General features: G+C 42.9%; 1 protein-coding gene across 2 annotated transcripts in view; it reads left to right on the plus strand.

Moving 5' to 3' along the window:
- Nucleotides 1-367: 367 nt before the first annotated feature.
- Nucleotides 368-12,683, plus strand: part of GPR142 (G protein-coupled receptor 142) — a 52,933-nt gene continuing 40,617 nt past the window's right edge. Inside the window, exon 1 of one of the 2 annotated variants that reach the window (XM_077458702.1) lies at nt 368-544. The gene's annotated coding sequence lies outside the window, so the exon portion shown is untranslated. The remainder of the gene's footprint in view (nt 545-12,683) is intronic. The other variant, XM_077458700.1, reaches the window with a different exon arrangement.

Consider the following 12,683-nt stretch of genomic DNA (forward strand, 5'->3'; position numbering starts at 1 on the left):
TTTGGACCTGTCAAATCACATGACAAGTCACATCAGTGTGAACAGGGGGCTAAAGCTTCCATGAGATTTAGGTGATTGGGTTGCATCTACTTCATTAGGCTTCTTTGAGAAACGATTGTGATTTTAGAGCTCCTGTCGGGGGGTATTAGATTGTGAGCTCTTGTGCTCAGGGGCCATTAAAGGTGCTGACTATGCAGAACTTGCTGCTGCTTCAGTAGGACTGTTTTCTGGATGTTGGGCTACGTTTGCCTCCTTGTTATCAATATAGAGTAGGAGAAAGATTGGGATTTCCCAATATCCTGTTTGTGGCGCCCCCTTTCCCCCGGTGAGGGGGGATTATCAGATCTCTATGGAGCGTGCACTGCGCCCATACATATGCAGAGAGATAAGCGGCACACCTCCCTCGTCAGGCACTCCGTCCCCTCCTGCTCCTGGCTCTCCTTCACATCTCGCCTGCTCTGGCAGTATCCTTGGAAATGCTCGGCTCGCAGTCCTCCTCCAGAACTGGCACCCAACGATGTGACACCGGGCAGGACTGCAAGAGGTAAGCTCCATCTTCCGGTACCGTTTTTTTTTTCCTCTCATCTCCGCAGGATTACCGGAAAAATACTGCGCCAAAATACTGCGCCGAGGTCGGCAAACCCACCGCTTGGCGTCGAGACAACCGATTTACAAATCAGCCAAATCGACCAAAATTTTTTTACAATTCACCGGCAAGGTCTGTGGGACCCGGAGATTGCGCCGCCTTGGCGGCGATGGGTTGCTGCCTTGGCGAATAAGCGTTCGTTTTTTTTGTTGGTCTTTGCCCGCTTTACCCCTCGATCTAAGGCAGGCTCGAAAAATTTGCAGTCGATGAGAATAATGTAAGGGTTGTTCCCGATAGCCCGACGCGCGCCTAATTGTTGGACAAGAATTGGCGCGCTACTCGCAAAAACATTTGACGCGCGGCTCAGGGTATTAAACCAGAGCATCTCCCAGTGTGTTGGGTAATCTGAAGGATATTGGCAATCGTTCGCTTTTTAGCCATAAACATTACAGCGATCGCTGAGCCATGTGCGCAGTGCGGCTGAAAGACCGCAGCAGTCTTCGTCAGGTTGGTAGAAGGGACCCCCGTCTGATAATGTTAGGTGATTAAAGTTAACTGGTCGGGGGGGGGGGGGGGCAGGGTGCTGATCTCCATCTACCCAAATAAAACGCAGACTCCCTTCAAGTATCGAAGCCAACGGACTGGCATGACAGCAGCGTTAGGAGAGATCAGCAACCGTTTAGGTCTATTGTACGTTTTTGAACCATTTAAAACTGATATTTCAGATTTTTTTGGCGGAGGTTGACGAGTTGGGTCACCCTCCCCCCCCCACCAGACTACAGGGGTGACATCTCTGCACCTGAGTTCTCAGCTCTGCCCACCTTCAGCAGCCATAACCAGGAAGGGGTTGTAGGTTTCATATTGCATTTGTCTTTAAATATGTCTTTTACAGAGAATGAAGCAGAAGGAGTGAGACTCCAAAAACGGAGCAGAGAGCAAAGAGACCCAGAGAGGGAGGGAAGGGGGTGGGAGGTCCCTCCGACAGAGTTCATGTGGGAGATACAGGAGAAGAAGGCGCTTAGAGGTGTCTAATAAAACTGAAATATCGGGTAGGAGTGGAGTGACCCATCGCTGGCACCGGCCATTGACTTTCCTGCACTGTGGTTGGGTTTTCACATCGAATTTTCCTGATATTTCATTTCCGTGATCTCATTCCATCCGGATACAGAAATATGTAACATATACCATGGAGAGGCACAATGGGACCCACAGCAAGGATGGCATTGGAGAGCTGCAGGATCATGTGTGCCATAGAGGAGCGATGTGATATCCAGAGATGTATGGAGCCATAAATAGATTAGATACATAGAAGAGAGTGCAAGAGAAAGAAAGATAAAGGATGAAATAGATAGATAGATAGATAGATAGATAGATAGATAGATAGATAGATAGATAGATAGATACAATAGATAGAAAGATATGATATATAGATAAATAGATAAATACGATAAATAGATAGATACGATAGATAGATTTGATCAATAGATAGATAGAAAGATACAATAGATAGATAGATAGATATGATATATAGATAGATAGATTTAATTGATAGATACAATAGATAAATAGATAAATACGATAAATAGATATATACAATTGATAGATAGATACGATATATACAATAGATGGATAGATAGATAGATAGATAGATAGATAGATAGATAGATAGATACAATAGGTAGAAAGATATGATATATAGATAGATATAATTGATAGATACAATAGATAGATAGATAAATACGATAAATAGATAGATACGATAGATAGATAGATAGATATGATAGATAGATTTGATCGATAGATAGATAGAAAGATACAATAGATAGATAGATACGATAGATAGATATGATATATAGAAAGATAGATTTAATTGATAGATACAATAGATAGATAGATAAATACGATAAATAGATACAATTGATAGATAGATACGATATATACAATAGATGGATAGATAGATGGATAGATAGATACAATAGATAGAAAGATAGATAGATAGATAGATAGATAGATAGATAGATAGATAGATAGATAGATAGATAGATAGATAGATAGATAGATAGATAGATATGATAGATAGATTTGATCAATAGATAGATAGAAAGATACAATAGATAGATAGATATGATAGATAGATAGATAGATTTAATTGATAGATACAATTGATAGATACAATTGATAGATAGATACGATATATACAATGGATGGATGGATAGATAGATAGATAGTTACAATAGATAGAAAGATATGATATATAGATAGATATAATTGATAGATACAATAGATAGATAGATAAATACGATAAATAGATAGATAGATAGATAGATAGATAGATAGATAGATAGATAGATAGATAGATAGATAGATAGATAGATATGATATATAGATAGATAGATTTAATTGATAGATACAATAGATAGATAGATAAATACGATAAATAGATACAATTGATAGATAGATACTATATATACAATAGATGGATAGATAGATAGATAGATAGATAGATAGATAGATAGATAGATAGATAGATAGATAGATAGATAGATAGATTTCCCTTTTCTCTCTCCCTTTTCATTATCTTATTTTCTATCTCTCCTCCTTTTCTCTTTCTCTCTCCTTAACTCCTCTCTTTTTTTCTCTTTCTCTCCCTATCTCTCTTTAAGGCCTGGTTCACATTAGATGCGGTGCGAATTCACAGTGAATTGGCGCATCAAAATCGCAAACCCGTTCATGCAAACCGATTGTGGAGTGTTAATGTTAAGTTAACGACACCCCGAAATTGGATTACAAAGCGCTGTGCGATTTGCAGAATAGGATCCGATTCTAGCGCGGACAAAAAAAAGGGTCCTGCGCAAGTTTAGTGCAAATGCGGTGAGATATGAGACAAACAGAATAAATGGCTCAAATCGCACTGCCGCAGAATCGCATGTGGTTTCAACGGGAATGAGGTGTAATTCTTGTTCAAATCGCATGTGGTTCCAGCACCGCACTAATGTGGACTGGGCCTAAAGTGTTACTAAACCCACAACAGTAAAATCAGTCTGTATATGCAGTAAAGCGTGCTTGTTACACTCACTGTGGAACATGAGGGGTTAATCCTCTGCATTGTGTAAAAAGGCTGTTGCTTCTTTCTCTGATCGTCCCCTTCTTCCACTGTCCCCAATCTATCTTCTAGTAGTACAGAGCCTTGGGGGACTTTGCACATTCTCAGTTTGGTGTGTATTACTAGAGAGGTTTTTTTCTTGGGAGGGTGCATGTGATCAGCACAGGGCCAATCAGCACTGTCCAGACAGAGGGTCAGGGGTCCTGTATTCTCATAGGACAATTGTAGGAGAATGAAAACTCCTCCTACAAGCTTTAACAGACACTGATAGAAGACTGCTATATACTGCTCATGAAAAAAGGTATTTAGCAGTTTATATTTACAAAAAAATTGACATGTTCTGTGTACTGTGGGAGAGCAGATATAGTGAATGCAGAGTCCTGGGGAGACCAGATATAGTGAATACAGGCTCCTGGGGAGAGCAGATATAGTGAATGCAGGCTCCTGGGGAGACCAGATTTAGTGAATGCAGGCTCCTGGGGAGAGCAGATATAGTGAATGCAGGGTCCTGAGTAGACCAGATATAGTAAATGCAGAGTCCTGGGAGACCAGATATAGTGAATACAGGCTCCCTGGGAGACCAGATATAGTGAATACAGGCTCCCTGGGAGACCAGATATAGTGAATACAGGCTCCCTGGGAGACCAGATATAGTGAATACAGGCTCCCTGGGAGACCAGATATAGTGAATGCAGGGTCCTGGGGAGACCAGATATAGTGAATGCAGGGTCCTGGGGAGAGCAGCTATAGTGAATGCAGGCCCATGGGTTTAGTAACACTTTAACTCATACTCTCTCACTTTCTTACTCTTCCTCTTCCTCAAGTGGTTTGGCCACTTGAATGGCCAAGCCATGATGACGTCACTCCCATGCATGTTTGCGGGAGTCATGGCCTTGGCACAGAACTCTGAGGGTACAGCATAAGTATGCCATCCCTTAAAAGCGCATTTGCCAGTGACATCAGCGGCTGTTGCTTGTAAAATATTTGTTTTACCTACAGGTAAGGCTTATTATTAGCTCACTTGTATGTAAAATTAGCAGAAAGAATACCATTTCATCACCTTTTCTCTCTCACTCTCTTTTTCTCACTCTGCCTCCCTTTTTGCCTCTCTCTCCCTTTTCTCCCCCCTCACCCCTTTTCTCTCTCTCCCCCTTTCTCTTTCCTTTTCCTCTTTCTCCCTCCCCCTTTCTCTCCTTTTTCTCTTTCTCCCTCCCCCCCCTTTTTTCTCTCCCCCTTTTCTCTCTCTCCTCTCCCCTTTTTTCTCTCTCCCTTTTCCCTCTCTTTCCTCTCTCTCCCCCTTTTTTTCTCTCTCTTCTCTCACCCCCCCCTTGCTCTGTCTACTTTTTCTCTCTCCTTTTTCTCTCCCCCCTTTTCTCCCTCTCCCCTTTTCTCTCTCTCCCTTTTCTCTCTCTCTCCCTTTTTTCTCTCTCCCTCTCTTTTCTCTCTCCCTCTCTCTCCCTTTTCTCTCTCTTTTCTCTCTCTCTCCCTCTTCTCTCTCTCTCCTCTCCCCTTTTTTCTCTCTCTCCTTTTTCTCTCTCTCTCCTCCCCCCCCCTTTCTCTCTCTCTTCTCTCTCACCCCCCTCGCTCTCTCCTTTTTCGCTCTCTTTTCTTTCTCTCTCTCTCTCTCTCTTTCTCTCATTTTTATTCCTCTCCCTCACTCCCTCTACTCTAATTTCTCTCTCTCTCTCCCACCCCCCTCTTCTCTCTCTCCTTTTCTCTCCCCCCCTCTTGTTCTTTCTCCCCTTTTCTCTCTCTCTCTTTCCCCTTTTTTCACTCTCATTTCTCTCTCTCTCTCTCTCCCTCTCTCTCTCTCTCCTTCTCTCTCTCTCTTTCCCCTTTTTTCACTCTCCTTTCTCTCTCTCTGTCTCTCTCTCTCATTTCTCTCTCTTTCTCTCTCTCTCTCTCTCTCTCTCTCTCTCTCATTTCTCTCTCTACTTCACTTTCTCTGCTTCTCTCTCTTCTCTAATAAAATGATTAATAATAAACTGAATTTCTGGCCCTAATGCCCAATTCCAGGATGTTTCCTATAATTCCTCCCAGCCCTTCAGTCGCTCTCTTTGCTCTCCTTCTGCCCTGTATATAGAGAGGTGCATATATATATATATATACCCCCTCCCCCTCCAATGGTTCTGATGATTGGCGTTCTATACACCGACATTGAGATGCGATCACCCCTGAAATAAAACAAGAAGGATCCATCTGTGAGCTCCTCTGAGGATTCCTCAGCACTGTGTACAGCGCCGGCTCCTCGGGGTGGTGATCGCTGTGTCAGCAATATCGTCTGCGAGTATAAAATTTCACGGAACGTCGATTCTCTAAGATATGCGACCCGACATTATCACCGTGTGCTGGAGATGTAATGAGGTCATATATAACGAGCTCTGTGTGTCACCAGAGGACTATCTGGTTCCCCGTCCATGTTCATGGAACGCACTGCGGAACATCGGGGAAGGCGAGATTGTCTCCGAACAGAAAGATCGCTGAATTCCTCACCTATGTGCCTGACATAGGCACTGAATGGCAAACATTATCTTTTCATTATATCAATCAATGAGTATATAGATCAGACAGAGAGTGAACATGGAGTATACAGATCAGACACAGAGTGAACAGGGAGTATATAGATCAGACACAGAGTGAACAGGGAGTATACAGATCAGACAGAGACTGAACAGGGAGTATACCGATCAGACACAGAGTGAACAGGGAGTATACAGATCAGACACAGAGTGAACAGGGAGTATACAGATCAGACACAGAGTGAACAGGGAGTATATAGATCAGACACAAAGTGAACAGGGAGTATATAGATCAGACACAAAGTGAACAGGGAATATACAGATCAGACAGAGACTGAACAGGGAGTATATATATCAGACACAGAGTGAACAGGGAGTATATAGATCAGACACAGAGTGAACAGGGAGTATACAGATCAGACAGAGACTGAACAGGGAGTATACCGATCAGACATAGACTGAACAGGGAATATACAGATCAGACAGCAACTGAACAGGGGGTATACAGATCAGACACAGAGTGAACAGGGAGTATACAGATCAGACACAGAGTGAACAGGGAGTATACAGATAAGACACAGAGTGAACAGGGAGTATACAGGAGACACAGAGAGAGTGAACAGGGAGTATACAGCAAGCTCAAAGAGAGTGATCAGGGAGTAGACAGGAGACACAGAGAGAGTGAACAGGGAGTATACAGCAAGCTCAAATAGAGTGAACAGGGAGTATACAGATCAGACAGAGAGTGAACAGGGAGTATACAGGAGACACACAGAGAGTGAACAGGGACTATACAGCAAGCTCAAAGAGCGTGAACAGGGAGTATACAGATCAGACAGAGAGTGAACAGGGAGTATACAGGAGACACATAGAGAGTGAACGGGTAGTATACAGAAAACACACAGAAAATGAACAGGGAGTATACAGGAAACTCGCAGAGAGTGAACAGGGAGTTTACAGGAGTCAAGCAGAGAATGAACAGGGAGTATACAGGAAACTCACAGAGAGAGAACAGGGAGTATACAAGAGTCACACAGAGAGTGAACGGGGAGTATACAGGAGTCACACAGAGAGTGAACAAGGAGTATACAGGTCAGTATACAGATCAGACAAAGAGTGGACAGGGAGTATACAGGAGACACAGATAGAATGAACACACAGAGAGTAAACAGGGAGTATACAGGAGACACATAGAGAGTGAACAGAGAGTATACAGGAAACATACAGAGAGTGAAGAGGGAGTATACAGAAAACTCACAAGGAGTATACAGAGAACGAACAGGAAGTATATGGGAGACACACACAGAGTGAACAGGGAGTATACAAGAAACACATAGAGTGAACAAGGAGTATACAGGAAACACACAGAGTGAACAGGGTGTATACAGGAGACAAACAGAGTGAACAGGGAGTATACAGGAAGCTTACAGAGTAGTGTAGTATAGTTTAATTTAGTGTAGTCTAATGTAATGTAGTGTTGTGTAGTCTAATGTAATGTAGTGTTGTGTAGTCTAATGTATTATAGTGTAGTGTAGTCTAATGTAATGTAGTGTAGTGTAGTGTAGTCTAATGTAATGTAGTGTAGTGTAGTGTAGTCTAATGTAATGTAGTGTCGTGTCGTGTAGTCTAATGTATTATAGTGTAGTGTAGTCTAATGTAGTGTAGTATGAAGAGGAATGCATGGACCTGTATGAAGAGGAATGCATGGACCTGTACATTGGGGAGACAATTCAACTTCTTAAAAGATAATTGGCCCAACATACTGTAGGAGGAAAAATTCCACACGTCAGGTCTCAGCAGTCCTCCAACACCTTAACTACTTGCCCTCTGGAAGATTTACCCCCCTCATGACCAGGTCATTTTTTGCTTTTTGGCACTGCGTTATTTTAACTGCCAATTGCGCTGTCATGCAACACTGTACATAAATGAATTTAGATTTAGATTTATATCGTTTTTTTTCCCCCACAAATTGAGCTTTCATTTGGTAGTATTTGATCACCTCTGCTTTTTTTTCTTTTGTGTGCCATAAACAAAAAAAAAACATTTTGAAAAAAAACAACAATATATTTTACTTTCTGCTATAAATCGTATCTAAAAAAAATAAATAAAATAAAAAAATCGAATTTCTTCACAAATTTAGGCCAATATGTATTCTGCTACATGTCTTTGGTAAAAACAAAGGCCCAATTAAGCGTATATTGATTGGTTTGTGCGAATGTTATAGCATCTACAATTGATGATTTATATACTAGAATTTTTATTCATTTATTTATTTATTACATTTTATACTGGTAATGGCAGCGATCAGCGACTTATAGTGGAACTGTGATAGTATGGCGGGAGATCTGACACTAACTGACACTCTGTGGGAACCAGTGACACCAATACAGTGATCAGTGCTAAAAATATACACTGTCACTTTACTGATAATACTGGCTGGGAAGGGGTTAAGCATCTAGGGGGGATTAAATGTGTGCCTAGCCAGTGTTTATATGTACTGTGTGGTGCTTTAACTAAGGGATGTGCTTTGCAAGGAAACAAAAACCAGCACATCCCCGCTGACAGAACAGAGCTCCGTATTGTTCATATTGGCAAAGCTCTGTCCTGTCTTCCTCCTCGCTGATCAGCAGGTGCTGGCGGTCGATCACGAAGCTGAAGGACAATGCTTTGGGCGCCAAAGTGTTCCTGCTTTTAGACTCCGGTGATAGAAACCCGGCCCCTGGGGGTAGGATGGTGCAATATAGCAAACTAGATGAAAAACTGAAACTTTAAGCAGGCTGTACTCCTAGTCTCATGTCATCATTAGATATGTGACCGGAGTGACCCTTTAAAGTATATATCCAGCCTGAACTTTTTATTCCATAGCTTGGTTAGGGCCCCTGTCAGGTTTTTACTACTGTGTGGGACTCCATTGATATAATTTGTATTCACTTCTTGTCCTGGTGACAACATTGAAATGCAGGAAAATCATCTATAGAGACACAGACTACTCTTCCAGTTGCCAAGGTCAACATGTTTTGCCAATTTTCGGCTTCTTCCAGACACAGTGTATTAGGAATCATCACAACATATAAGACATTTTTTTATTAATTGTAAAATGTCTATATTATTTATTAATACTGTGTCATAATGTCTTATACAGTGCCTTGCGAAAGTATTCGGCCCCCTTGAACTTTTCAACCTTTTGCCACATTTCAGGCTTCAAACATAAAGATATAAAATTTTTATTTTTTGTGAAGAATCACCAACAAGTGGGACACAATTGTGAAGTGGAACGAAATCTATTGGATATTTTAAACTTTTTTAGCAAATAAAAAACTGAAAAGTGGTGCGTGCAAAATTATTCGGCCCCTTTACTTTCAGTGCAGCAAACTCACTCCAGAAGTTCAGCGAGGATCTCTGAATGATCCAATGTTGTCCTAAATGACTGATGGTGATAAATAGAATCCACCTGTGTGTAATCAAGTCTCTGTATAAATGCACCTGCTCTGTGATAGTCTCAGGGTTCTATTGAAAGCGCAGAGAGCATCATGAAGACCAAGGAACACACCAGGCAGGTCCGTAATACTGTTGTGGAGAAGTTTAAAGCCGGATTTGGATACAAAAAGATTTCCCAAGCTTTAAACATCCCAAGGAGCACTGTGCAAGCGATCATTTTGAAATGGAAGGAGTATCAGACCACTGCAAATCTACCAAGACCTGACCGTCCCTCTAAACTTTCAGCTCAGACAAGGAGAAGACTGATCAGAGATGCAGCCAAGAGGCCCATGATCACTCTGGATGAACTGCAGAGAACTACAGCTGAGGTGGGAGAGTCTGTCCATAGGACAACAATCAGTCGTACACTGCACAAATCTGCCCTTTATGGAAGAGTGGCAAGAAGAAAGCCATTTCTCAAAGATATCCATAAAAAGTCTCGTCTAAAGTTTGCCACAAGCCACCTGGGAGACACACCAAACATGTGGAAGAAGGTGCTCTGGTCAGATGAAACCAAAATCCAACTTTTTGCCCACAATGCAAAACGATATGTTTGGCGTAAAAGCAACACAGCTCATCACCCTCAACACACCATCCCCACTGTCACACATGGTGGTGGCAGCATCATGGTTTGGGCCTGCTTTTCTTCAGCAGGGACAGGGAAGATGGTTAAAATTGAGGGGAAGATGGATGCAGCCAAATACAGGACCATTGTGGATGAAAACCTGTTGGAGTCTGCAAAAGACCTGAAACTGGGACGGAGATTTATCTTCCAACAAGACAATGATCCCAAACATACAGCAAAATCTACAAAGGAATGGTTCACAAATAAACGTATCCAGGTGTTAGAATGGCCAAGTCAAAGTCCAGACCTGAATCCATTCGAGAATCTGTGGAAAGAGCTGAAAACTGCTGTTCACAAACGCTCTCCATCCAACCTCACTGAGCTCCAGCTGTTTTGCAAGGAAGAATGGGCAAGAATTTCAGTCTCTCGATGTGCAAAACTGATAGAGACATACCCCAAGCGACTTGCAGCTGTAATCACAGCAAAAGGTGGCTCTACAAAGTATTAACGCAAGGGGGCCGAACAATTTTGCACGCCCCACTTTTCATTTTTTTATTAGTTAAAAAAGTTTCAAAAATCCAATAGATTTCGTTCCACTTCACAATTGTGTCCCACTTGTTGGTGATTCTTCACAAAAAAAAAAAAATTTATATCTTTATGTTTGAAGCCTGAAATGTGGCAAAAGGTTGAAAAGTTCAAGGGGGCCGAATACTTTCGCAAGGCACTGTATGTAGTGATGCCTCTTAATACACTGGGTCCTGAATAAGCCTAAAATTGGCGAAACACGTTGACCTTGGCGACTGGAAGAGTACAGCTATACAGTTATATTTTACTTACCTTATTATCTAACTTGATTACATGTAACTATAACTAACAATTCCAGTTGATTTAAAGGTGTATAAACTCTGGGCCCTTGTGCCCCTTGGGTATTCTGAGAGGCATTTTTCTGTTGGTACACTATGATTCATTTTTACCCCCTGCTAGTGGGCGAAAAAGGGGTTAAATCCCCCGCAAAGCACCGCCGGAGCAGCGTTTTGGCGGTGGTATCGCAGCGCTGCCACTTTACCGTAGTTTTAGCGGCGCTATTCGGCCGCAAAGTGGGGTGGTTTTGGGGTGATTTTTCGGCTAATGGCCGAAAAGGGGTTAAATCCACCCCCAAAACACCGCTGCAGCAATAGGGAGCAGCGGTGGAGGAGTGGTGAGTTCACCGCTCCAAAGAAGGTGCTGGCAGAACTTTTTCTGACGCCCTGCCAGCGCACCGCTCCAGCGTGAAAGCCCTCCATTGGAGTGAATGGAGCCGCTTTTTTCAGGTGCTATTTTTAGCGCTGTAGCGCCTGAAAAACGGCCGCAGTGTGAAAGGGGTCTTACCCTGTAATTCATTTTTTTTTTTTCATTGCAACTGCCTGGAAGAATGCTGAAAAGAGTACGAGCGGAGAAAAAATAGCCATAAATTGTAAAGATGTGAAAACCTCACTGAGACAATGTAACACTTTCCCTTAAAGAGGAAGTAAACCCCTTCAAACCACTTTGACCTACCGGTAAGCCTAGATTAAGGCTTACCTGTAGGTCCAAGCAATATCTCCTAAATCTATATGGTTTAGGAGATATTTGCCCGAAAATGGGCACCGCTGTCTACGGCGCATGCGCCGTAGACAGCGGCGCGCAGGCGCACTAAATGTGGCAAGTCCAAGAATGGATTTGCCTAATTTGTCGACTCCCGTGCGCATGCGCGGGAGTGACGTCATCGCGGCTTTGCCGCTGTCATTCGGCGGAGCTGCGAGACGCCACCAGCAAGATGGATGCGGCGGACTACAGGGGACAGCGGCGACTTCGCTGGCTCCTGTGTCAGGTAAGTGACACATAATGAGCTACTATGCGATGCATAGTAGTCCATTATGCTTTACCTTTGCAGGGAAAAAAAGAGGAAGTAAACCCATCAGGGTTTACTTCCTCTTTAAACAAGATCACAGAGCCGCCGAAAGCTCTTTTTGCCGCGCGGTAGCTGCACCTCGGCAGCCGAGGGGTTAATGCTTCCCCGAGCTCTGATCACACTTGAAAACATGAAACATATTTAATTTATTTGTCCCCGTGGGCTGCTTCTGGAAGTGGAGAGCCAGAATGCGCACATATTAACAACGTCAATTATTGCTAATGTCTTTATTTACTTCAAGCGATCAATAATAATTTGTGTTTGGTTTTAATGAAATCAGCCAAGTGCAGCTCCCCGCGTGCCGCCATTAACTGCTTCCTCCCCGCTGCCTGGCACACATCGCTCAATGCAAGAACATCACTCACCCAACAGAAGACCTTCATATAACAAAATCTGTAGGCCTGCTGTGCCCATTTTGAGGGGTTCCCACCATCCCTGTGCTGAGTGCCCAGGTCTGTACACCCGCTGTGCCCATTATGAGGGGTTCCCTCCATCGCTGTGCT

Source organism: Lithobates pipiens, unplaced genomic scaffold, assembly GCF_037356315.1.
Source record: "Lithobates pipiens isolate NorthernLeopardFrog02 unplaced genomic scaffold, aLitPip1_a1.2 Scaffold_28, whole genome shotgun sequence".
Taxonomy (NCBI): domain Eukaryota; kingdom Metazoa; phylum Chordata; class Amphibia; order Anura; family Ranidae; genus Lithobates; species Lithobates pipiens.